This window comes from Bubalus kerabau, chromosome 7 (assembly GCF_029407905.1).
Source record: "Bubalus kerabau isolate K-KA32 ecotype Philippines breed swamp buffalo chromosome 7, PCC_UOA_SB_1v2, whole genome shotgun sequence".
Classification (NCBI taxonomy): domain Eukaryota; kingdom Metazoa; phylum Chordata; class Mammalia; order Artiodactyla; family Bovidae; genus Bubalus; species Bubalus kerabau.
In genome coordinates, this window is record NC_073630.1 from 47,684,479 (window position 1) to 47,709,263 (window position 24,785).

The 24,785-nt window shown below is 41.0% G+C and overlaps 1 protein-coding gene and 1 long non-coding RNA gene across 4 annotated transcripts in view; both read right to left on the reverse strand.

The window, feature by feature from the left end:
* PPARGC1A (PPARG coactivator 1 alpha) overlaps nucleotides 1-24,785 on the reverse strand; it is a 410,292-nt gene that overhangs the window by 171,090 nt on the left and 214,417 nt on the right. The window lies entirely within an intron of this gene.
* Nucleotides 370-23,291, reverse strand: LOC129657711 (uncharacterized). The gene is made up of 2 exons (XR_008717012.1): nucleotides 23,110-23,291; nucleotides 370-562 (listed from the first exon to the last, which is right to left on the reverse strand). It is a non-coding gene; the product is annotated as an uncharacterized LOC129657711 (long non-coding RNA).

Below are 24,785 nucleotides of genomic sequence, written 5' to 3' on the forward strand. Positions count from 1 at the left end.
GTGATACATGTAAATATTTGAACATTTATTAATGAAAGCTCAGGTCAAAAGGTAGTTGCTCATCTGGAAAGTGTCTGTAGATTGAATAACTCTGTTTATAACTCACAGTCATTTCCTCCCCATCACAATTTACCACGAGGGACACTTTGGCCCGTGGTTGTTCTATGTGTTCTGTTACTTGTTTTAACCAAGTCTCTTGTACAAACTGAAGTGTGCAGTACAACTTTAAACATTATGTTGCACATTATTCTTCTCAGAATCTACCATAAGAAACCCCCTTCCTTCCCCATACATTTCCAGGCTCACAGTGGTCTCTAAAAGAGAATCTAATACATGAAATTGTATATTTAAAATATCGGAATTAAAAAGCAGGACACCAGTTTGATTTTATTTTTCACAATTTTCCTGGTTCTTCTGCCACCCCTCCCTCACCCCAGTCCATTCTGCATCCTTCTCTGCTCAACTCGACATCTTAGGATGCCCGTGTTCATACAGCTTCACCTGGGATTTTTATCTGCCGACTTCATGTTGGATTCAGCCAATGGAAAGTGTCATCAGGAAACTAGAAAGGGGGATGAGAGAGGATTCAAGGTATTTATTACTTCCTCCCTGTCCTGGGCTGTGTTCTTAGAAGCGGGCATGTCTCTCTACAACTCCACTTCCTGTGAAGTGGCCTCCCAATCGATTAACCCCATGATTCCACATCTCTCAGGTAATACTTGGTACTCTCCTAATCCTGTGACCCAAGACATATCCAGGTTTTGCTATTATTCAGTTGTGTCCAACTCTTTGCAACCCCATGGACTACAGCACACCAGGCTTCCCTGTCCTTCACTGTCTTCCTGAGCTTGCTTATGTCCAGTAAGTCAGTGACGCCATCCAACCATCTTGTCTTCTGTCGTCCCCTTCTCCTCCTGCCTTCAGTCTTTCCCAGAATCAGGGTCTTTTCTAATAAGTCAGCTCTTCGCTTCATATCCAGGTTTTACAAAACCTAAAACTTGTAAAATTAAACCTGTAAATTGTATTTTAAAATATATGACCATGAAAACATATCACTGACTCCTCTTTGGGCTTTGGAAGGAGTCTATGGAATGAGTAACCTTGAAGCTTAAACTTGGTTTGTGTTGTGGTAGTTGCTCAGTCGTGTCTGACTCTGCGACCCCATGGACTGTAGCCTACCAGGCTTTTCTGTCCATGGGATTCTCCAGGCATGAATACTGGAGTGGATAGCCATTCTCTTCTCCAGGGATGCTTCCCACCCAGGGGTTGAACCTGAGTCTCACACATTGCAGGCGGATTCTTTATTATCTGGTTCACCAGGAAGGCCGATGGCAAGTCCCCTCTCTGCTGAAGACTTCCTGCTTTGGCCAGTCTCGTGGTGCCCCAACATACCTGTTTGTTCTCTTTATAAGATCATGCCTCTATAAGGAAGCCCTTCATTAAAGTTTCTTCGTGTATACAATCTGTGTTGATTCCGAGTCCTGCAAAAATCCTTGCCCATAAGCTAAGTCTAACATATTATGTAAAGATATGACAGACAGCTTTGCTTTCTTTCTTTTCTGCTACCCCCTGAGAGACATGAAAGTTTCCTATGTCTTAGTATAAATTTTGAGTCTTTCTTTCTAAAAGCAGTAAAGAAAAAACTAGAAGGAAATACTTTATTCGCTTGCAAGCTCCTCCAAGCAGGTCACAAGCTAAATGCATTGGGTCTATCCTCACTAGATGCATAAAAGAAATATTATGGCACCTTTCCAAAGATATGTTTGGTCAACTATGATTTTTAGCAGCTGTAATTTCAGTGCAGCTATCCAGCATTTTTCTTGCTGCTCCTTTTGAATAAGCATTTTAGAAACCACCCAAAACAAAGCATTATTATGTTACAGAAACAGAAAGAAAAACTTTATTATGGAATCATGTTGGTTTGACTCTAACCATAACAATATGGGCTTCCCTGTGGCTCAGACAGTAAAGAATCTAGCTGCAGTGAAGGGGACTTTGGTTCAATCCCTGGTTTGGAAAGATCTCCTGGAGAAGGGAATGGACACCCATTCTAGTATTCTTGCCTGGAGAATCCCATAGACAGAGGAGCCTGGTGGGCTACAGTCCATGGGGTCACAAAGAGTGGGACACAACTGAGCAACTAACACACATATATACACTATTCTGCAGGTATTTGATGCAAATGTTTGAATCATTAGCCTCTTTCTTTTATGGTAATATCTGGGGTCTGCATCATTAGGTTATAGAGCAAAAGCCCCAGTGAAGTAGCAAGGGTTTCAGTTCCTTGAATACCTAAATCCACTCAGATTAAGCCTGCAATAATGCTTTGCAATCCTGTTGTTTCTTTTTAATTTTCAGAAGTTCCTAATGTCCTTAGACTGAATACTCAGTAGCAAAAGAAAGGGTGACCATTTTACAATTGATTCAAGTTGTCAAACAACTTCACCTTCCAAAGTTAGAAACTCTAAGAGCTATGTGCCAAGAAGAAAATACAAGGCTACATTGTCGCATGTGGAAATATACAATGGTATTCCAGTCACCTCATATGATAAATGTGCTTCAAATTAGACAACACATCCATTGTTAGCAATGTTTCATAAGACTGCACTGTCCAGTAAGAAATAGTCAGTTGAATTTCCTTTGAAATATGGCTACTTTCCCTCCATATCATCACTTATCCACCTAATTCCCTACAGTAAGTTTTTGTTTTTGTTTTTAAGTCTTTATAGCAACTTTGCAACTAAGTGTTTAGATTGCTTAACTTGCTCAACCAAGCTGAAATTTCCATTATCAAATTTTTACTGCCTTAGTGTTTCTAGTATAGAAAAGACAGAAACAAGAGGATGAGATCTCCATAGCAAGTTCACCATCCTAAATGTAGTACTGAAAATAAGCACGTTTATTTTTTTCACTAGCAGTTTAGTAACGCTAATTATGGGACTATCTAGTTTTTACATATTGCAAATTTACTAATTAGTAACTTGCATGTTTATTAATATGTTAGTAAACAAGCACACATTTGTTTTAAACGATAGTGATTTTAAAGGCTTTTTGGATACTTCTGTACTATCTGTAATTTAAATGTAATAGATATTCTTTTAGATTTAAAAGAACTCTAGAGAACTCTTCCATGCTGTTTTCAACCTAAGATCTTTTAAAAAGAGCTCACATTTAAATTTTTAACTTGAAGAAGTTTAAATAAAAGTTTGAAATATTCTCAACAATTGTATAAACATAATTTTGGCATAATTCTAGTAGAGACCAACTAGTAATATAAATGTTGAATAACAAAACAAATTAAGATGGAGAATAACAATATAAATAGAAAGCATATATGTATCTATCTATACAAAGTTGTGAAGAAATAGATTTGTTTCATATTAAGAGGCAATATTCTCTTCTTTTTTACTTGTCATAATTATAACACGTTAGAAATCTCTGAGTTGGTTTTTCTATTTCCTAACTGCTAAAGGCTGTGCTAAGAGAAGATATTTACAATAATTGAAGATCAAAGAAAATTATCTGATACTTAACACCACGGCCCAATCTTATATGCACAACCAGGAAATAGCTGCACATAAATCCTCAGTTTTGCTGTTGTCTTGCTCTTTGCACTAAGCATCCCCGGATATCACTATTTGCTAGAAGAGATATCAGAGAGAAGCTAATAAGAAAAGGCCAAGGTAAAAAGGCAGGAACATTCCATTTTTCTTGAAACAGTATCTTTCTTTTGAGGAAAAGTTATACTTCAATTGAGGAGATAACCAAAACGTTTATCTACATTCAATTTAAGTTCAAATCAAGGTCCACGTATTAAATACCAGCATGGTTATTTGCAGCATTCCCTCAAAATGGGGGAAAAAACCTATGACAATGATTTTCTTTTATTGATGCTTTTCAAATGTATTCAAAACACCCCCATGCTTCTGTTACTATTAATAAATGTTAATTCTTTACCCTAGAAAACCTCTGGCAATACACACAGCATCTGCCCAGAATATAAAGCAACATTGATTTATGCCTTGAACATAGAGTTACAATGAATAACAAACAAATTCATTATGATGGCATAAAAATATTAAAATAAATTACTCCCTAGTATCTATACCACATTGTAGGTTATTAGTTATTAATATCATTATTCATGACAGGTTTAACTACTGATGTAAAGGAGTAATTTTCTTTATTACTACACGTTCCTCTAAAATCGGTTAGTTGACAGGATAGAAATCTAGGTAACTTAGAGTGAATGTTCAAAAAAGCAACAGTGTTAGATGTGCCTGAAAAGAAATCTGCATGATGTAGGATTCAGTAAAAGCCCTGGGGTGTACCTTGGTCATTTACTAATATTTTTACTGAGTAATAATTGCTGATATGTCCTGAGCACTTATATGTGCTAGCCTTTGGGGTAAGTACAATAGGTATCATTCCTATTTATTCTTACGATTTTTCAAGGTAGAAATTATATCTTCTTTTACAAGCGGGGAAAAAAAAAACAAACAGAAAAGATATTTTAAATAACTTGGTTGTTGCTCAGTCTCTAATTCCTATCTGACTTTTTGCCACCCCATGGACTATAGCCCTCCAGGCTCCTCTGTCTATGGGATTGCCCAGGCAAGAATACTGGAGTGGGAGGCCATTTCCTTCTCCAGGGTTTCTTCCCAACCTAGGATTTAACTCGAGTCTCTTCTTCACCGCTGAGCCACCAGGGAAGCCCTAGGACTAGAACTTGCTGCTACTGCTGCTGCTAAGTCGCTTCAGTCGTGTCCGACTCTGTGCAACCCCAGAGACGACAGCCCACCAGGCTCCCCCGTCCCTGGGATTCTCCAGGCAAGAACACTGGAGTGGGTTGCCATTTCCTTCTCCAGGACTAGAATTTAGGTATTCCTAACTCCCAAGTTCTTTCTCTAGATCAGAAATCAGGAAACTTTTTGTTACAAGCCTCATAGTAAATATTTTTGGCTTAGTGGGTTGTGCCTTCTCTGTGGCAACTACTCAGCTCTACACTTATACAGCAAAAGCAATAATTGACAATGTGTCAGGATTGAATATTGCTGTGTTCCAGTAAAACTTTAGTTAAGGACACTGAAATTTGACTTCCATATAATTTTTATGTCATGATATATTTTTCTTCCTTTTCTCTGACCATTTAAAAAATATAAAAGGCATTCAACAGATGAATGGATGAAGAAGATGCAGCATATATATGTGTGTGTGTGTATATATATATAATAGACTTTATAATCGAACATTACTCAGCCATAAAAAAAGAATGAAATAATGCCATCTGCAGCAACATGCATGGACCTAGAAATTATCATACTAAGTGAAGTAAGTCAGACAGAGAAAGACAAATATGTTACACTTATATGTAGAATTGAAAAAATAGTACAAATGAACTTATTTACCAAACAGAAACAGACTCACAGACATAGGAAACAAACATAAGGGAAGGGAAGGAGGTACAAATTGGGAATGGGGGATTAATGGATATATACTATCATATATAAAATAAATAAATAACAAAGATTTACCATATAGCACATGGAACTATATTTAATATCCTATAATAAACTATAATGGAAAAAGAAATTAATAAGAATATATACTATGCTATGCTAAGTCACTTCAGTCTTGTCCGACTCTATGCGACCCCATAGACGGAAGCCCACCAGGCTCCCCCGTCCCTGGGATTCTCCAGGCAAGAACACTGGAGTGGGTTGCCATTTCCTTCTCCAATGCATTAAAGTGAAAAGTGAAAGTGAATTCATTCAGTCGCTTAGCAACCCCACAGACTGCAGCCTAACAGGCTCCTCCGTCCATGGGATTCTCCAAGCAAGAATACTGGAGTGGGGTGCCATTGCCTTCTCCGAATAAGAATATATATGTAGGGATATAACTGAATCAATTTTCTGTACACCTGAAAGTAACCTACTATTATAAATCAACTATACTCCCCCAAAAATTCTTAGCTCTCAAGCTAAAAACAAAAATAGACAGCAAGCTGGAGTAGGTCAAAGGGCCATAGTGTGCAAAACCTGATCTGTCCTAGTAGTTTTCTACCTTACTGTACACTCATATTACCTGGGGATATGGTTCAGTGCAATTTTGCTTCAGGAGCTGTGGGGTGAGGTCTGGAAATTCTGAATTTCTATCCTACTCCGAGGTGGTGCTAGTCCACGGACCACCACGCTCTGAAGAGCAAAGCTCTGCCCTATAAAGCTGTCCTAAGGAATCTCTGAAGATGCTAATTTTCCCACACTCGGAGTTTTGGTTAGTGACCTCTGGTTAGTGACCCCTGAAGCACACAGTTGTCCAGGCTGGGAAGATTCGAGCCCCCACCCACCCCCATCCTTATTGTTCCATATCTGATTTATCTTTCTAGAGGCTCTGCCTCCTCTGTACCCCAATGCCACTGACAATCATACCTTCCAGACAGGTCTCTAGTCTTCAGTCCCTTCTCTCTGAAGTCTCTTTTCTATTTGGCAATCTGGAACTTCTTTCTTTTAAAAATAAAACCCAAATTTTGTTGTTTAATTGCTAAGTTGTGTGTAAGTCTTTTTGAGGTCCGATCAACTGTATCCTGCCAGGCTCCTCTGGTCTATGTGATTTCCCAGACAATATTACTGGAGTGGGTTGCCATTTCCATCTCCAGGGGATCTTCCCGACCCAGGGATCAAACCATGTCTCCTGTGTTACAGGAGAATTCTTTACCACTGAGCCACCAGGGAAACCCAAAACCCAAATAGTTCCCTCCCTAACTCACAGTCATCCCAGTTGTGGTCCAATGGATATAGAATAAGATTCAAATGCTGTTTTTCACAGTCTCACCTAACCCACCTTAACAATTTTGTCTTGTCTGGCACCATTTCCTAATAACAAAGAGTATAGTAGCCCCAAACTTCTGTGAAGCTCTTGTCATGTAGAAGGTACAAATGTAAGTGTTCTATTATTTCTATTTTTACAGAGGGAATAGAGTAACTAAGGCCCAAATTAAGCCCACAAGCCAGCCTTAAGGTGTGCACGTGTGCTCAGTCGCTTCAGTTGTGTCTGACTCTTTACAACCCCTATGGAGACTGTAGCCTGCCTGACCCTCTGTCCATGGGATTCTCCAGGCAAGAATACTGGGGTGGGTTGCCATGCCCTCCTCCAGGGGATCTTTCCAACCCAGGCATCAAACCCAAGTCTTCAGCACCTCCTGCATTACAGATGGATTCTTTACCCTCTGAGCCACTTGGGAAGCCAACCACGAAGGTGTATTCTTTCCCAAAGTCATTTCAAGCATTCATCACACTGTACCGCTTGAGGCCCTGATGCATGCCACATCTTTGTAGAGGCTCTTCCCTGCCTACAACCTCCTTCACTGCCACTGTCACGTGTCCCCTCCTCTCTCTGCACTCAACTCACAAGTCGCCCCCTCTTGAAGTCTCCATTGCCTCCCTCTCTTCCAACAGTACAGACATGACCAGAGAGTCATTATTTAACCTGTGTCAATTTCCCCTACAGCACTGATTTCCCTTAAGGAAGGGGAGGGGTTCTGGTTTTTTTTTGGTACCAACATCAGTTAATACCATGCTTGATAAGTAGTAAGTGTTTAATAAATATTCGACAGATGGACAACAGGACTGAGGAATAAATGAATGGGTAGGAATTCAACTTAACAAATCCCTCTTAGCCAATTTGAATAAAGAAGGGAATGAATTAGAAAAGTTCTAAATTACTTTCATCAAGACCAATCATATATTTATTCATTCATTTCACACCTTTATTTAGTGTCTTCAGACTGCTGGGCACAATGCTAGGTCCTGACCATACAATAGCAGAGAGAGGAAAATCCTTGCCAAAACTGACTGAAGGAGCACTCTTTTAGACAGATATACACATACACATAACAAAAAAGACTGCTGTTTACAGGTGTAATTTATAACTGTATTAATCAACTTGTATGTGTACAATGTCCATGGGATATCCCAGGCAAGAATACTGGAGTGGGTTGCCATTTCCTTCTCCAGTAGATCTTCCCGACCCAGGGATCAAACCTGTGTCTCATGCATTGGAAGGTGGATAGAAGGACACTTGAGGTTAGGTTAGGTTGATTATACTGTCCATTTAGAGCCTCAAAACTGTAGTAGTTTTGCATTTGATGTATTTAGTTGCTAGCAACTCATTCCTGAGTGTGCATTCAAATAACGACACTGAAAATAAGAAAAGTAAAGAGATATGAAACAACAACTTTCTGTGGTTTAAGAAACAGTTATCTTGTGGAGAAATAGAAAGTTATACTTGTTGAATTGCATATGAAAACCACAAATGATTTAAGTTCACTCTATTCAAGTTTAAATTAAGTTCCAAGTATTGGATTATTTTAACAATAATCATCATTTTGCTTACTTTTCATTTTACTTACTGATCATTTTTACTGCACATAGAACTGTAGTTACAATAGAAATAGAAGTATTATTATTGAAAAAAGTATATATAACCTGACATGTTTATAAAATTTTCATAAAACTATGGCAAGATAAACTTGTAAATTAGTATATGGAGATTTAAAATAGCTGATAACTTGACTTCGGACCAACCACAAATTCATACAAAAGTAGATATGAATGCAGGGGCCTAAACAGAGCTTTCAATTTGTAACTCAGAATTTTCTTTACCATGTTTAACATTCTGCTTTACTTTAAGTATCTGTATCAATTGTAATTTGTATCAACTGTAATCACTCTGACAATTCATTTAACCTTAATGGTATCAATTTTGCTCAAGTATAGTGAGTTTTCAAATAAATGATCTTAAGTGGATATCAATATCTATATTTGTGACTGTAGCTCATCACCCTTTCTGTAAGCAAATAAAGAAATACAAAATATTTTTCTTATAGAAACATATTTTCTTCACATGGTTAATGGGAAACAGGTAATAGAAAATGAAGGTTTTGTACTTGCAATATCTGTAGTAAAATTACTCCTAGAAAGTGCTTAACTGTATTTGTAAAATGAGATTATCTTTAGCATAGTCTTAGACATAAAATAAAATAAAAATAGGTTAATATGCTTTTCCCACTAAGGGAGGCTAGAAAATGTTTGTAGAGATACACCCAAACAGAATCCTAGTTGCTTTAATTTCTTAAAGAGTGTTAGTATTATTTATCCTCAAAGGGTCCATTAATATTGACAGAAGGAGCAGAATTTGGAAGATATCCTAGAACTTCAGTATGCAAATAAATGACTTTAGCTAGTACCCTTGATTTACAAAAAAATTAAATACATGAAGCCTTTAGCACTCTATGCTCAGTCCCACTCCAAGTGCAAGGTGTTCGGCATTGGAGAGGAGTCTCCCCTTTACTGTCTCATCAGGGAATGAATACTTTGATTGAGGGGAAGCATTGCCCACCATATGGCCCTCTTCAATGGAGTCAACATGAGGAGGGGCTCTCTGCTGACACAGAACTAAGCAGAAAACAAAGTGAACACCTGGTCAGATAAAAATCCATCAGGATATTTGAATCGGCTTCCCAGTCTCCAAATTATTTGCAGGCACCAAGTCCAGGGTAAAATGAAATGTGCCGCTCTTGCATATTTCAGTAATTTAGTGTTAGAATGTGCATGACATACCCCTGAATGACAAAACCCTTCTCAACTGGCCAGTATGATTTTTAATCCTACAGAAGGTGGTGATATGAGGGAACAGTTTAAAAGATTAGAAATTTAGACCCCTCCCCCTCCGCCATTTCTTCAGTGGGACTTATTCAGCTGGTCTCTCTATCTTCAGACCAGCCCAGTGTGGCTCTGGAGAACACCACACCCCCAGCTTCCTCTTGACTATTTGGAAAGATTACCAACAGTGACCGCTGTGATGCTCGCTGCCCTTTTAAGCCCTCAGGTAGCTGGGAGGCCTGGGACTCGCCTATGAAGGTAGAAAGAGGAGAGAGCATGTGACAGGTCCATCTTTCTCCTCCTTTGCTCTCTGATCGGCACTTCTTTGTCCTTCTTAATTATAGAGCAGAACTTCTATATCAGCTGGGAAGGTGATGGCAGCAGAAGATCGCGAATCATTGGATGCACAAGTAAAAAGCTGCTTATCAGGGAGTGCACCAGGCCATGGTGAGCCCAGCGAGCTCCTATAATGAGTGCCCAAGAGCAGAGGGGAAACCTTGAGTCTGTAAAAAAAGCAACTCAGCCTTTAAGCTTGTGCAGCCTGGGCAAGTGCTCAAAATGGCGATTTCAAGGCCAGACTAATGAGCTAATAAATTATAGTCACTTCACACGCAACATGGTATGATTTTTCCTGCTGAGCTGAATCAGGTAGCAATCTAGGCTAACCTTTAAACACTGATTTGAAATCTCCCAATAACATAGCCCGATAGATTCAGCCTCAATTTTAGATATGAAGGCCTAAATTTCCATCCTTTTGTTTCAGAAATATCTCTCGAGAGGTAGCGATTTTGTCTCCCAGGGACATTTGGCAATACTGAGAGTCGTTTTTAGTTGTGATGACAAGGGGGAGGGGTTGGCTTCTGGCATCTAATACCTAGAGATGAAGGATGTTGCTCAACATCCTACAGCATGTGACAATGCCCCTCTCCATAAAAAGAATTATATAGCCTAAAATGTCAATAGTACTGAGGTAGTATTAAGAAATCCTTCTCTGTGGGATACCCCTGGTGGTCCAGTAGGTAAGACACTGCTTTCCATCTCAGGGGTTGCGGGTTTGATCCCTGGTCAGGGAGCTAGGACCCCAAATGCCTCACAGCCAAAAAGACAAAACATTTGAAAAAAATAATATTGTAACAAAATTAATAAAGACTTTTTAAAACTCTTTCTCTAGAGGGTACAAAACTAGGTAAACCACAGCTAGTCTGACCAACAGGAGTGAACTGGCAAAATCTGGCTCCTAATTTGAAAAGCAGGACTGAGCAAAACCTACAATCCACTAGCATTCCACTGAGCAAGCCTGGGTCAAATCCTCTACGAAGTCCTGTCGGGCAGGCACTTGTCCTGTGAAAACGACTAAATGGAAAGAGGAGTAAAATCATCATTATTTCCCGCAGAGAGCCCCATCATCTTGAGTGGTGCGACGTGTCCTGCAGATGGGGAAGTTTTAACGAGCGTGCCCAATTAGCTCTATTGCCTCCACCTAGGGTGAAAGCCATCACCTTGCTTCAGTGCCTGAGGCTTCGAGCTCCCCTTAATCTGCCTCAATTCATAACAAAATTAAGTATCACTAAAGTAAGTCGTTCCACTTTCTCTGGGAACCCGATGGACTAGTGGGCTTATAAGCACATGACAGAACAATAGTAGTTAGATTATCTATCAGCTCTGATCACTGGGTGCTCTCACTTCCAGGTATCAAGGAAATAATCTAGGAAGAGTTGCTATAATTTATGTTTCTATGTTTCAATTTAGCTGGTCTTCATGTTGGTGGAAAAGGCAAAAAAAAAAAAAAAAAAAAAGACTAAAAGGATGTGCATGTGTAGTTTTTCCAGATAGTTTCTTTAAAAAATAATCACAGGTCTAGGCAGCTAATAATAATGTCAAGAACGGGGCAGTTGCACCATTTTACTATTATCATCTCATAGCAATGCTATCTCTTCAGAAAAGATCTGCCACCATAGCAGAAGCTCTGATGACAGAATAATGATTTCGATTTAATTTCCCTCTGAGTAAAATTTCATCAAACTTGAAAGAGGGTCAGAATATCCTAACTCAAGTCCTAGGGCAGGGCAGTTCCACTCGTGGAGGACTTCAGGAATGCAGCTAAAGTACATCACATGATTTAGCCCCATGCTTCCATAAAAACCATGCAGTACTTAGAAATCCTACTGGAGATACCAGCCATCTCCCTTACTGACCCTTCCCATAAAAGGCTAGCACACTTGTGGGTCATTTCAGCATAAATCCAGTTTCTAGAATAACAACCAGGCTGGCTGATGAGGCCACATAGTCCCCCACCCTCCCGTGTCACCCGTTAGCGCATTATAACCACATGGAACAAGAACTGGCCTTTTTCACTATGACGATTGGGACAGGTGTTGAGTGGTCATACTCCCTGCCTATCACAAGACCCCCTGTGCCGGTTATGCAGTGATGAGATGCCCATCACAGAGGACTTCCCTAAAATCTTCCTTTTCCCCATATGGTGACACCAGCCCTAAAGGTGTCCGAGTGAGTACTCTAACTAATAGGCTGTTTTGAGGGCTATGGGCAAAGAAATGGGTGCGAGGATCATGACCAATAAAAATAATGAGCATTTGCACTGTTAGATGCCATTTCCAACTAAATCAAACCCTCTGGTTAGTAAGAAAAGAGCCAGGAAAAAATCAAACAGCAAATCTGCTGAGAAGGCCACATACATCTATCTTCCATAACCCCTTGTCTCTCTCTTTTTTTGAATAGCACCAAGAAGAAAGCAGAAGAACCAGGGTGGGGGGATAGTTTTTCTTCCACACAAAACTTTGTAGGACTGAAAATTGTGAATATCCACTTGGCAAAATTATCAAATTCTGTTGTACATTGTGGGTGAAAGCAAAGCATGGCTGAAAGGGACCGAACCTAGGTTTGTCACCTAAGCACAGCATGTTAGGACCATGACAACCTCTGGCCCAACACTTTCATTTCAAAGAGGAGAAAACCAAAGCTCGGAGAGGGTGAATGATTCACTTCAAACAATCCTCCAGTGAGAACACCGGGAAGCAACACCTTCAACTACATCATGTTGTGTCTCCTCACTGCTCAACTATTTCAGATCCGTTGCTTAGAGCAGGGGTCCCAACCTCCAGAATCTAATGGCTGATGATCTGAGGTGGCGCTGATGTAACAGTAATAGAAATAAGCTGCACAATAAATGTAATTCACCTGAATCCTCCAAAAACCAACCCTCCCACTAGTCTGAGGAAAAACTGTCTTCCATAAAACCTGTTGCCTGTGCCAGAAGGGTTGGGCACTGCTGGCTTAGAAGATCTCTCTCGAGTCTACCATCTCTGAGTTCAGGACCACCCCAGACAATTGACTAAGCATCTCAGCAATAGATGCTTCTCCACTCCCAAATCCAAACTGGGTGTTGGAACTTGGGGTTGGCTCTTCCTAGCCAGGAAGATATTTGTCTGACTCTGAGCAATCCCAGATGTCAATACAAGACTCTTGTTTGCCCAGAGCTTACTGCCTGAACTTGGTTGGACCTGAGAGTGTAGATCCTGCTGGGCACCTACATGTAGAGATTATAACCTTCCCTGAAGCCCAAATAGAGGAGGTGATAAAGGCAGTTGCCATTAGTCTGCCTTTCACCTCTTCCATTTCAATTGTCTCTTGCTCTTTCCTGAACCCACAGGAAAGCTGCACAGCAAGAAACACTAAAAGAAGGGAGGCCTCTTAAGCTCCAGGGACCTGAGCTCCTAGCTGCAAATTTCCTTTCATTCAAAAGCACACTCTCCACCTTTTTTCTCAGCACAACACTTAGCATGCCCATGAGGGGAGGAAAGTGTTTCTCACCAGGACTAAGCTGTAAGGTATATTTGAAAATTGAGATTTTTGAATTGCAATTGGCATCTCTTGGTGCCTTTCAGATGGGGGCCATCTAACTGCAAAGTGACGTTTTGTGATTGGGACTTGGTGGAGACCCAGTGAAAAACTACAATCAGTTTCTAAAACACAGGCTCAAGAAACTGGGACCTAGCGTTAAACCTAGACAATCTTTCATGATTGTTCGTCAAAGGAAAATAGCAAGAGACATTCATTTTTCAAATTATTCTCCCTCGCTAGCCTCTCTTATTGCTATTACCACTTCCGATATCATTCTTTACCTGCTGCGGAAACCCTTTGTGAGCAAAATACCATTGACAATCTTTACTTTCAAATCCATTCACTCCTGGCAAGAAGCAATCCTGGATGAACTTTCGGAGTGCCCAGTTCAGTTAATGTATGACCTTTGCTTGATCTAATTTACTTGTCTCTTTTATCCACGTATGATTTATATTACATGTGTATTTAAGTAATGCCTTTGTCTTCCAGCACCTGTAAGCCCTTAATAATCATTCATTAAGCCTCAAGTCCATTTGAAATAAGAGATGTCATCCCTTTGTAGGGATGGAGAAACTCCGGAAGGATTGCAAGGCCCACATGGAGGCAGTCTTGACTCAAGCCCTAGAGGGAGATCAATACATTTCTCAACCCTCTCCGTGCAGCTTAACTGTCCATCAATGTGTGGGCATAATTGTAAGTCCCTACTAACCACATAATTGCATTTATGAACCTTGACAGTCCTGCATTCACTCCTGGGTGCTCTTGGAAAGTTGGCCAAAGAGATGGAAAATAAGGGTATCACAGCATGTCTAGAATGAGGAAGGGCCACCATGGAGGAAATACTGAAGTTTTCGGTGCCTTAATCTTTTTGAAACAAATATTCCTTACAACATAGTCAAGTAACTGTGATGAAGTCATTAGAGGGAAGTGAAGGTGAAGGCCAGGGGACCAGTTAGGATGTCTTTGTAGGGTGAATCTAGAGATCACCGTGGCTAAGGGCACTAGTTTTGACATCACTCAGTCATGGGTTGGGATGCCGGCTTTGTTACTCACCAGATATGTGAGCTCTTTATTTCCCTTTTTGAAGAAACTCATTTTTCTTGTCTGTTAAACAGGACTAACAAAAGTCCCCTATATGCTGTGGAGATTCTATAAGATAAAAGTAAATCACTCTGGACCATATTCAGTGCAAGAAATGTTCCATTATAATTGCAAAAACTGCAATAATGCTCACCTCTGCTGGGCTCTCTTCTGTTACTCATTAAATCTTCCAACTGAAGAGGTAGATATTAGACTTTGCCTCCATTTTGCAGGTGGAGAAACTAAGGAACAGATTTCTAACTAAAGTTATGGAGCCAAGATTCAAACAACAGACTCAGGAAAGCAGAACTGTGCTGCTCATTACTCCTATAATAATAGCAATTATGGACTACTAAGGCCATAGATTTGGAATGGAGACATTGCAGACTGGGTGCCTGGAAGGATGTATGGGTGAGAAGAGAAGGGATAATCCAGACTGGTTCCCTGGGGTTTCAACCTGAGCACTGGTCCATGGTATCTCTCACAGTGGTGGGTGTTAGGTGGTGCAGATTCGGAAAGAAGAGCAAGTCTGATACATCTGTAGAATATTCAGATATAAATGGTAAATAGGTGGCTGCATACATTGATCAGGACCTCAAGACAGAAGTTCAGTTCAGTCGTTCAGTCGTGTCCGACTCTTTGCGATCCAGTTCAGTTCAGTTCAGTCGCATAGTTGTCCAATTCTTTGCAACCCCGTGAATCGCAGCACACCAGGCCTCCCTGTCCATCACCAACTCCCGGAGTTCACCCAGACTCACGTCCATCGAGTCAGTGATGCCATCCAGCCATCTCATCCTCTGTCATCCCCTTCTCCTCCTGCCCCCAATCCCTCCCAGCATCAGAGTTTTTTCCAATGAGTCAACTCTTCGCATGAGGTGGCCAAAGTACTGGAGTTTCAGCTTCAGCATCAGTCCTTCCAATGAACACCTAGGACTGATCTCCTTCAGAATGGACTGGTCGGATCTCCTTGCAGTCCAAGGGACTCTCAAGAGTCTTCTCCAACACCACAGTTCAAAAGCATCAATTCTTTGGCACTCAGCTTTCTTCACAGTCCAACTCTCACATCCATACATGACCACTGGAAAAACCATAGCCTTGACTAGACGGACCTTTGTTGGCAAAGTAATATCTCTGCTCTTCAATATACTATCTAGGTTGGTCATAACTTTCCTTCCAAGGAGTAAGCGTCTTTTAATTTCATGGCTGCATTCACCATCTGCAGTGATTTTGGAGCCCAAAAAAATAAGTCTGACACTGTTTCCACTGTTTCCCCATCTATTTCCCATGAAATGATGGGACCAGATGCCATGATCTTAGTTTTCTGAATGTTGAGCTTTAAGCCAACTTTTTCACTGTCCACTTTCACTTTCATCAAGAGGCTTTTTAGGTCCTCTTCACTTTCTGCCATAAGGGTCGGTGACTGGTTCCAAATAGGAAAAGGAGTACGTCAAGGCTGTATACTGTCACCCTGGTTATTTAACTTATATGCAGAGTACATCATGAGAAATGTTGGGCTGGAAGAAGCACAAGCTGGAATCAAGATTGCCGGGAGAAATATCAATAACCTCAGATATGCAGATGACACCACCCTTATGGCAGAAAGTGAAGAGACAGAAATTAGGGTGGGTTTTATAAATTTGGCAGTCATCAGAATATACAAGGAATTTAAGTATAGATGAATTTGTACCATGCTAGCTCATTTCCTGGTGGGAGTGGGGGGGAACTCACATTACAAGCTAAGGGGAGATCAGCTGGTTCACCCCTCTCTCCATCTCTGTTAAGTACTCACCTATTCTTCATCTGAAAGACTACCACATCCATGAAACTCTACCATACACTCTAGTTGTGCTGTGTCTGGCACATAGGGGGTGCTAAATAAATGCTTGTGAGCCATGAATGCATTTAAAACTTCAGTGAAAGCTTAACAGATAAATTCTAGTCAGCCTCCAAATTTCTTCTGGCTTCACCTTTTAGTCACTGTACCTCAGTGCAGAAATACCGTATCAACTTTCCACCTCAATAAAATTAAGAAAATAGAGCTAGTGGGAATTAAATGAGATTATAAGTGGAAGATGCTTAGAACATAGCAAGTATCCAATACTCGTTAGCAATTAACTGCCAGCTTCTCAGCTCAATGACTGATGAGCCCCTCTGTGGAGGGTTTTAGAAAGTCCTGGCTTTGCTTGGACTGCCTATGGGCCCCTTATAGACCCAGGGGTCCAGGTTCCCAACCTGTTCCTCTAACTCCTGTCCTGTAGGATTTATAGCCTAACTGTGACAACTAATTTTGGCACTGTAATGCCTCCTGTCATCTTCCATAAATTTGACATAAATAAATCACAAAATACCCTTTTTATATCACTTTTTATCTTGCCACGCTCCTTGTTTCTTTTGGAAACAGTTTTTATGGCAAATGCACAGTGTAAATCCACCCAGCAATAAAGCATGCCAAACAAGCGTGTAGAACAGGCACCTGAGAGGAAATTACCCGCCATTTGCAGTGCTCCACACAATTACCAGCAGGATGTTGTGGAGTGGGCCTGTTCACCGCACCACGCTGTCTTCCTCACGCACAATTTACACAGCCGCAGTGTAAACAACACTGTCACACCACAGGGAGGGGACCCACGGGTCCACGTTTTCGAGCTGGCCTCCTCTGTGGCAACGTGAAGTCTCAACTTTGCATACCATCTCCCCTGCCTGTTTCCCTGAGGAAGTCATTTCTCCAACAGCAGTAGCATCCAGTGGAACTTACAATGATGCAAATATTCTCTATAGACACATTTACCATCCAATATGGTCACTGCTAGTCCCATGTGGCTATTGCACACTTGACATGTGAGTCCTGAGACAGAGGAACTAGATTTTTCAATTTGAGTGTAATCAATTTAAGTCTAAAAAGCCACAGGGGGCTAGAGGCTACCATGGGTACAACCTTATAGTGATGGCTTGATGTGTCTTCCTTTTCAATATCTTGTTCCACACGTCTTCAATTTCAAATGCCAGCAATCATAGTAAATATGCACTGAGTACCTTCTCATTTGTCCACTCTGCTTTCCTTCTGACACTGACCCTATGGGGCAGTTATTACAATCTACATCATTTAAATGAGTTCCCTAAAGTTGAGAAGCTTCCCAGGTGGAACTAGTGGTAAAGAACCCGCCTGCCAATGCAGAGGACTTAAGAGTCATGGGTTCAATCCCTGGGTCAGGACGATCTCCTGGAGGAGAGCATGGCAACCCACTCCAGTATTCTTGCCTAGAGAATCCCATGGGCAGAGGAGCCTGGCAGAGTACATGTCCATGGGGTTGCAAAGAGTGGGACACGACTGAAACGACGTCACACACATGCAGTCCTGAAGCTGGGAGAATTTAAGTGACAACTCTGAAGTCTCTCAACTAACACGTGAAGAGGCAGAGACAGGAACCCAGATCTGTCTGTCAAAGCTTTGCTGCTCTCACAGTGGTGCTCACACTAGGCATTCTGGCTTCAGGCTATTATACCTAATCATTAGGGCAACCTTTGCATGAATTTGGTAGCACTGCAGGGTTCATATTCAACACCTATTTCTGCAAAGCTCTCTATCCAGGGATGGCAAGAGCTAGCTTCTCATCACACCTTACTGCCCACTAGCTGCTGGTGTGAGGACCTGCACTTTCGGACACATCTCTTCATCTGTGTGTCCAGGCTGGTTGCTGCCTCATAGGTTTGTTGGGAGCACGTGTGAGATCCATGGGAAGATGTGCTAAAGCGTAAAAGTGCTGCTCAAATATAAGATCTTGTGATTAAAGGAAACCCTGATGAATCCTACCACACCCTATTTATTTCCTGCCCAAGTTGCCACAAAATCCATGTGCAATATCATTACCCACATAGATATTTACTGAACACCCCTAAAAGCCTACACTCTGTGCAGCAAAATTAAAGGAATGCACCCTGTGGCCTTTTCATGATACCAAAATAAAGCAAGGACTATTCACAGCAAAAAACCCACCCCACAATGCACTGATTATTAACTTGTTAATTTCTATGTCCCAGCTTTTGAAAATGATTCTGGGAACAACGTATTGAATTTTTAATTTGCAGATTATCGACCAAATTGGCTGCAATGGCTCTGAGCAATGGGGCCTGCACGTCCGTTGGGCAGGTAAAGCAGATGCATAGAGAAAATGGTGGCAAGTTCTGGGGAGATTCTTTACCATTGAACCACCAGGGAAGCCCCATAAATAGCAGGGGCAGCTACTTTGTTCTTGGCACGATAATCATCATTCTCACTAAATTGGCCACTGGGCTGTCATCTCCTATCAGATCTAGTGCCATCCCTTACCTCTGGTCACAGTGCTGATCCCACCACCCCAGCAAGCCCTGTCGGATCACTGGAGACCTCACCATCACCAGCAGTATCTTCAGCTCTCTTTTTCTTCTCCATTCATTCACCGCTCATTCTCTTATATAAACAGTCATCTTTTTTTTTTTGGATATACCTTATTTCTGCAACTAGATCATAAAAACTTATTCCTAATAATAAATGACTTTATTGAAGTAAAAGTTACTGAGACTTTCCATTTGCCCAGAACTGTGTAGCTAGCAAGGGGCTTCCCTGATAGCTCAAATGGTAAAGAATCAGCCCACAATGCAGGAGACCAGTTCAACTCCTAGTTCAGGAAGATCTGCTGGAAAAGGGAAAGGCTTCCCACTCCCGTATTCTGGCCTGGAGAATTCCATGGACTGTATAGTCCATGGGGTCGCAAAGAGTCAGACACAACTGAGTGACTTTCACTTGTAGCTGGCAAAGGGCTTCTACCAGAGGGATTGTTACAGATTTTGGCAGAACAATCCCCTCAGTCAGGAGGGCAACTGTCAAGATCCTCAATTTACTGAGGAGAGTGCTGTCTTTGGAGAAGACAGAAGCTCTGTGGGGCATCTGAAGCAACACAGCTGCTTCATGGTTGAGCTGATAGGAGGGTTCAAACCCAATGTTGTTGTTCAGTCGCTAAGTCATGTCTGACTCTTTGCGACCCTATGGACTGCAGCACACCAGCCTTCCCTGTCCTTCACTATCTCTGGAGTTTGCTCAAACTCTGTCTAGGCTCCTCTGTCCATGGAATTTTCCAGGTGAAAATACCAGAGTGGGTTGCCATTTCCTCCTCCAGGGGATCTTCCTGACCCAGGGATCGAACCCGAGTCTTCTGTGTCTCCTGCATTGGTAGGCTTCTTTACCACTGAGCTACTGGGGAAGCCCTCAAACCTTATAGCCAAGATTAGGTCCTTGACAAACGTTTGGTGAGAGTCTTGATTAAATGGCTGGCATACAATGAGTGCTTATTGGAATGTTCTAAAAATGTTATATGTATGAAGTACATTAACCTTAAAATCATCATATGAGGCAGGAGCTACCATTTGTGCTTTATTATGGACAACAAAACTGAGACAAAGGAGTGTTAAACAGTCTCCCTGCGCTCACCAGTTAAGAGATGTAGCTGTGATCTACACGGAGGCCCAGCCTACAGTGTATTCAGAGCCCTTAGGCACACTGCCTCTCCTGATGACAAAACTTTTTTATACTTGTCAAGAATCCTCCAGTGTTAGGAAGAACACAGTGAATACTGAAGAGGCTCAATGAGTATTTATCTTTCAACAGTTTACTCTCTTGCAGGGAGTAAAAGTTTCTTGAAATTTGGAAAGCTTCGATTGTTTATTTCTTCCAAATTCTCCTAATGGTCATGGCTGTCGATGAGTCAACTTTCTCTATTATCTCTTTATATGCAGTCCCAGTCCTAGACTGGGGACATTCTGTTATTTTATTTCTTTCTGTCACAGGGTCACCTATCAGACCCACCCACATTGACACTTGCAGACATATGCCTGCCTCAAGAGCAGCCTCTCAGCATAAATCACACATCTCAGCAGGAGGTACCTTCAATACCACTTGCTCAAAACAGCCCATTATGTCCCTCAATCTTTTTTCCTGGGGTGGGTAAGGACTTCCCTTGGTTCCCTTTTTCTTTTCCCACAGAGATGAGAAAACAATTCTCCTTAACCTTTTGAAAGCAAACAACAGCAAAACCATGACACAAGATAAAGATATGTGCCAACTTCCGTGAATATCCTGTAGGGTTGTTTCGAGTGGACTGTCCCACTTCTCAGTGACCGAAAGCAACGTGGACTCAGGAACATTTAGACAGACATCTTATTTTACTAGACAGCCTTTCAACAGCTGGGTCTAAGAATTCCTACATCAGTCTGCAGCCAACTGGAGAAAAAGCTTGAGTACAACAAATTCCAACTCATCATTTGATAAGTTAGGAAACCAAATGATACACCTAACCCTTACCCCACTGCTGCAAAGGGCTAAAGGTGCTCCCATTGCAAACTCCTCGGACTTTGCTACTGGAGCTGAGGTCAAATGGGTTAATGATGGGCCCTGAGGTCAGATGAACCTTGCAACTGGAATTGCAGCCCTATTATTTTGCAACTTAGCAGAAAGCAAGTTGTTAGCCACATGTCCTGGTCTAGCCCCTCCAATTTTTCAAATCGTGATCTGGATGCTTGGCTGCTTATGTCTGGGATAGGCACAGTAATGTGTACTTACACGAGGGTGTAGGTGACCATGGGGAAGCACCACCTGGAGACTCAGTGCAATTAACAAGCCCGAATTCGACTCTCAGAGAATAGCAGATACAATTCGTGGAGTCATATGCTACGGCCTTTGCCTTGGTCAGTTTATTTTCCTGAGTGTTTACCAATCCACACAAAATGTGTTACCTGCAGCTGAGAGACCACAGGTCACTACTTGATGTACGTCCTTTCTTCCTGCCTCAGTGGAGAGAATAGCAGGTTGATACCTATTTGGACTACAGTCAGTGACTATCATTTTGGTTAAAGGTCAAAAGGCTTTTATACCCCAGATGTTTTTTCCTTTGTAATTTTTCTAAAATAAGAAAAGTGGTATCACTTCTGTCTAGTTCCTAGTATCTGTCTCATGATACATACCACCTTGATTTGCAGCATTGTAAAGCTACATTTTCTGTTAAAATATTAAGACACTTCCATGCTGGCTACTTGGGTGTCACAATGATCACCCTATGACATGATGCAAACTTTCTTGGATGCAACAGCTAAGAAGTGAGCACCCTAGCACAGGGCAGTGGGAGGGGACACTCCACCATCCCCCTTGGGGCTGGACCTGGGTCTATTTTGATTGGTCATTTCCCTAGTTGTTGTGGTTATCTATTCCAAACATCATCCTAGAATATATGGAATAATAAATGCAAGAATCTTTACAGATTTTTGGAAGGTTCCAAGGCTCCACATACATTTAAGATAATATTATAGTAATACCTCATGTAACCAATATGGTTGGGGCGTAGTATGTTCATAATTACCTAATTTCCCATTTACTTGAGGTTAATGCACGTCTGCAGGGGAATTGCCTGAAGCAAAGGGCTTTCCTCAAATGATATAGAGACCTCTCTTGGACCTGTTTTTCAGACATTTGATTTAAGTGATCAAGCTTTTCCCTAATTCATATTTTTAGCAGAAAAGAGCACTTTTGCATGAAAGACAAGACCTGTCATCTGGACCATCATATATACTTAGAAGCAGCATGCTAAGCCTACTGAGTTGCTTATCTCCAATGACGGTGGTTAAGCAAGATGGAAAAGAGAAATTTTATCCTCCCCAAATGACACAGGGACAAAGGCACAGACATTTAAAGAAATAAAGTAAAATTTGAAATGTAAAACATCAGAGGTGGTGCTTAGAAATAATGAAACTATAAGAAGTTAAACACAATCAGGTTTAAAGAGATAATGATAAAAATGAAAATCTGAAATCTCTTGCCAGTAGAGTAAACCTAGCCTAGGAAGATGAATCCAATACTTCCTGCAAATAAACAGAACTTTCTAAAAATAGAAAGTACAGATGTGAGAGCCAGAAAGTTTCAGGAGCTCATAGGTACTGATGGTCAAAGTATGACTTTTTGTGACTGTGAAATTATAGATGAGGGATTGTAACCCCACAGGTAGCCAGGATTTTATTAAACCGATAGACTATATATTAACACATCCCTGATGAAATATACATGTGCTCACTTTTCAGACATAATCTGTATGAAAGTGCTTGGTGAAGCACTAAACCAGTGTATCTTCAAGTGGATTCCAAAGAATCAAAGACCTGTTAGATACTTAGTGAAAAATCAAACTACTATTTTATACCATTTCTCTCATATATTCACAATGTTCATGAATCTATTAAAGGCTCTGAAAAGTCCTGCAATACTTTTTTCTTCAACTTTTTTCTTTCTTTAATCAGTATTTCCCAAGTTTATCTGAGCAGAGAAAACACTTTTATTTGTCACAATTTGGGGGATGTTACAAGAGAAAAATATGAGGAATTATCATTTTGCTACTGAAAAATTTCTGAAGCAAATTTTCTGTGCACATCTTCTAGTGTCTGACCCTAAGTGTCCTCAAAGGCACCCTTTCAGGCTTCACTTGTGAACTCTTACCTGTACCAGTGATGGTTTGAGAGTCTTTCAGCTACTGCTTAAGTGAAGATGAACTCCATTATTATTCAATAGCGGTGATTCTATCTATGGTCAGTTCCCTAAAGGATCAGATAAATTCTCCCACTGTGGTCTTCCTGGGCTCAGGATGCTGGCAAGCAAGCTCCCCTAATTGCTTCACTCCCCCTCACTTCCTACCCTGCATTTTTATCACTGGCAAGTGTTAGCAGGAAGGGCAGTCCTGTGGCTGAAGGAGGAAAGAAAATTTAGAGCAAGTGCCTTCTTTTAAGGAGAGCAGCCTTAGCAAAAAATGTTACAAATTAGCTACAATATCAGGTTCTCATTCTTTCCTGATTTCCTCAGGTGCCTGCACTTGGCTCTCCAAAGGCTTTCAAACTTTATTTTCCTTTCTTTGATTATGCTGGTGGAAAGATGGCATTCTAAAAGAAATGCATCATAAAATTTATATTTGGGCAGTCTTATCAGCATTGGACATACATAATCTTTCCTTGCAAAGTTTTTGCTATGAAATTGCACAAATTTGTTTCTAAAAAGAGACAGAGACAGAGGGAGGAAACCCTCTATGTTTTTATGGTGTTTGATGTCTATTTATATGTTTCTTAAAGATAAAGCATTTATTCTATGGATGATTTGAATTTTATGCATCTCTTCTTTTTGCCTTAACGGAAGTGAATTCTTATTGCATAGCCAAATTTTACACTCAATTTATTCTGCAGAGTAACTCCCTTCCTCCAGATGGGACCATAAACCAGTAGAAAGAAGTTTTTTTAAGTGTTCCTAATTGAATATATGGGATCTACTTTTGAAACGAAATCAAAAGCTCTGGGAAAAGCACAGAACATTACTGGTGAAGGACACTAATATTCATAAAACAAAATAACAAAATTGGTGCTGGGTTGGATTAGTAATAAGGATGGGTGGGTACCTTTTAAGGCACTGCATCGCCAAGTAATAGAAAGGGGAGCATATGGTAGGATGCAGAGGAGGAAAGGCTGGCTTATGGGCTAAAAGGATACCTCCAGCTTCTTTGAAAGCTATTGGAGATCAAAGATAAGGGCTTCTAATGGCCTGGAAGATGAAAAGGAGATGAGTAACTACAAAGCCATGAAGATCAGGTCTAAGCAATAGATAGATCGAGAGGGAAAAACTAGTTGTATTGGGACCACAGTTTATTGAAGAATGCTTAAGAATGTGTGTGTATTTCCCCACAAAATACCTGGGATAATACTGTATGTAAACAGAACAGACAACTGCCAGGGGACTCAAGATAATACGATAGCAATAATAGTACCAGTTCATATTATTTGTTCGGTGCTTACTATGTTCCAGGAAACTGTGCTAAAGCCTTTGCTTGTATGATTAAATTCTCATGGTAACCTTTGAAGCTGAAACTTCTTCTATAGTGGTCGTAGTCACATGAAAGGTGCTAAATAAATACTCATTGAATTAATTGATATTACCTTGATGAGGCATCCCTGGTGGCTCAGCAGTAAAGCATCCACCTGCAATGCAGGAGACACAGCAGACACAGGTTTGATCCTTAGATGGGAAAGATCCCCTGGAGGAGGGCATGGCAATCCACTCCAGTATTCTCGCCTGGAGAATCCCTTGGACAGAGGAGCCTGGTGGGCTACAGCCCATACGGTTGCCAAGAGTCA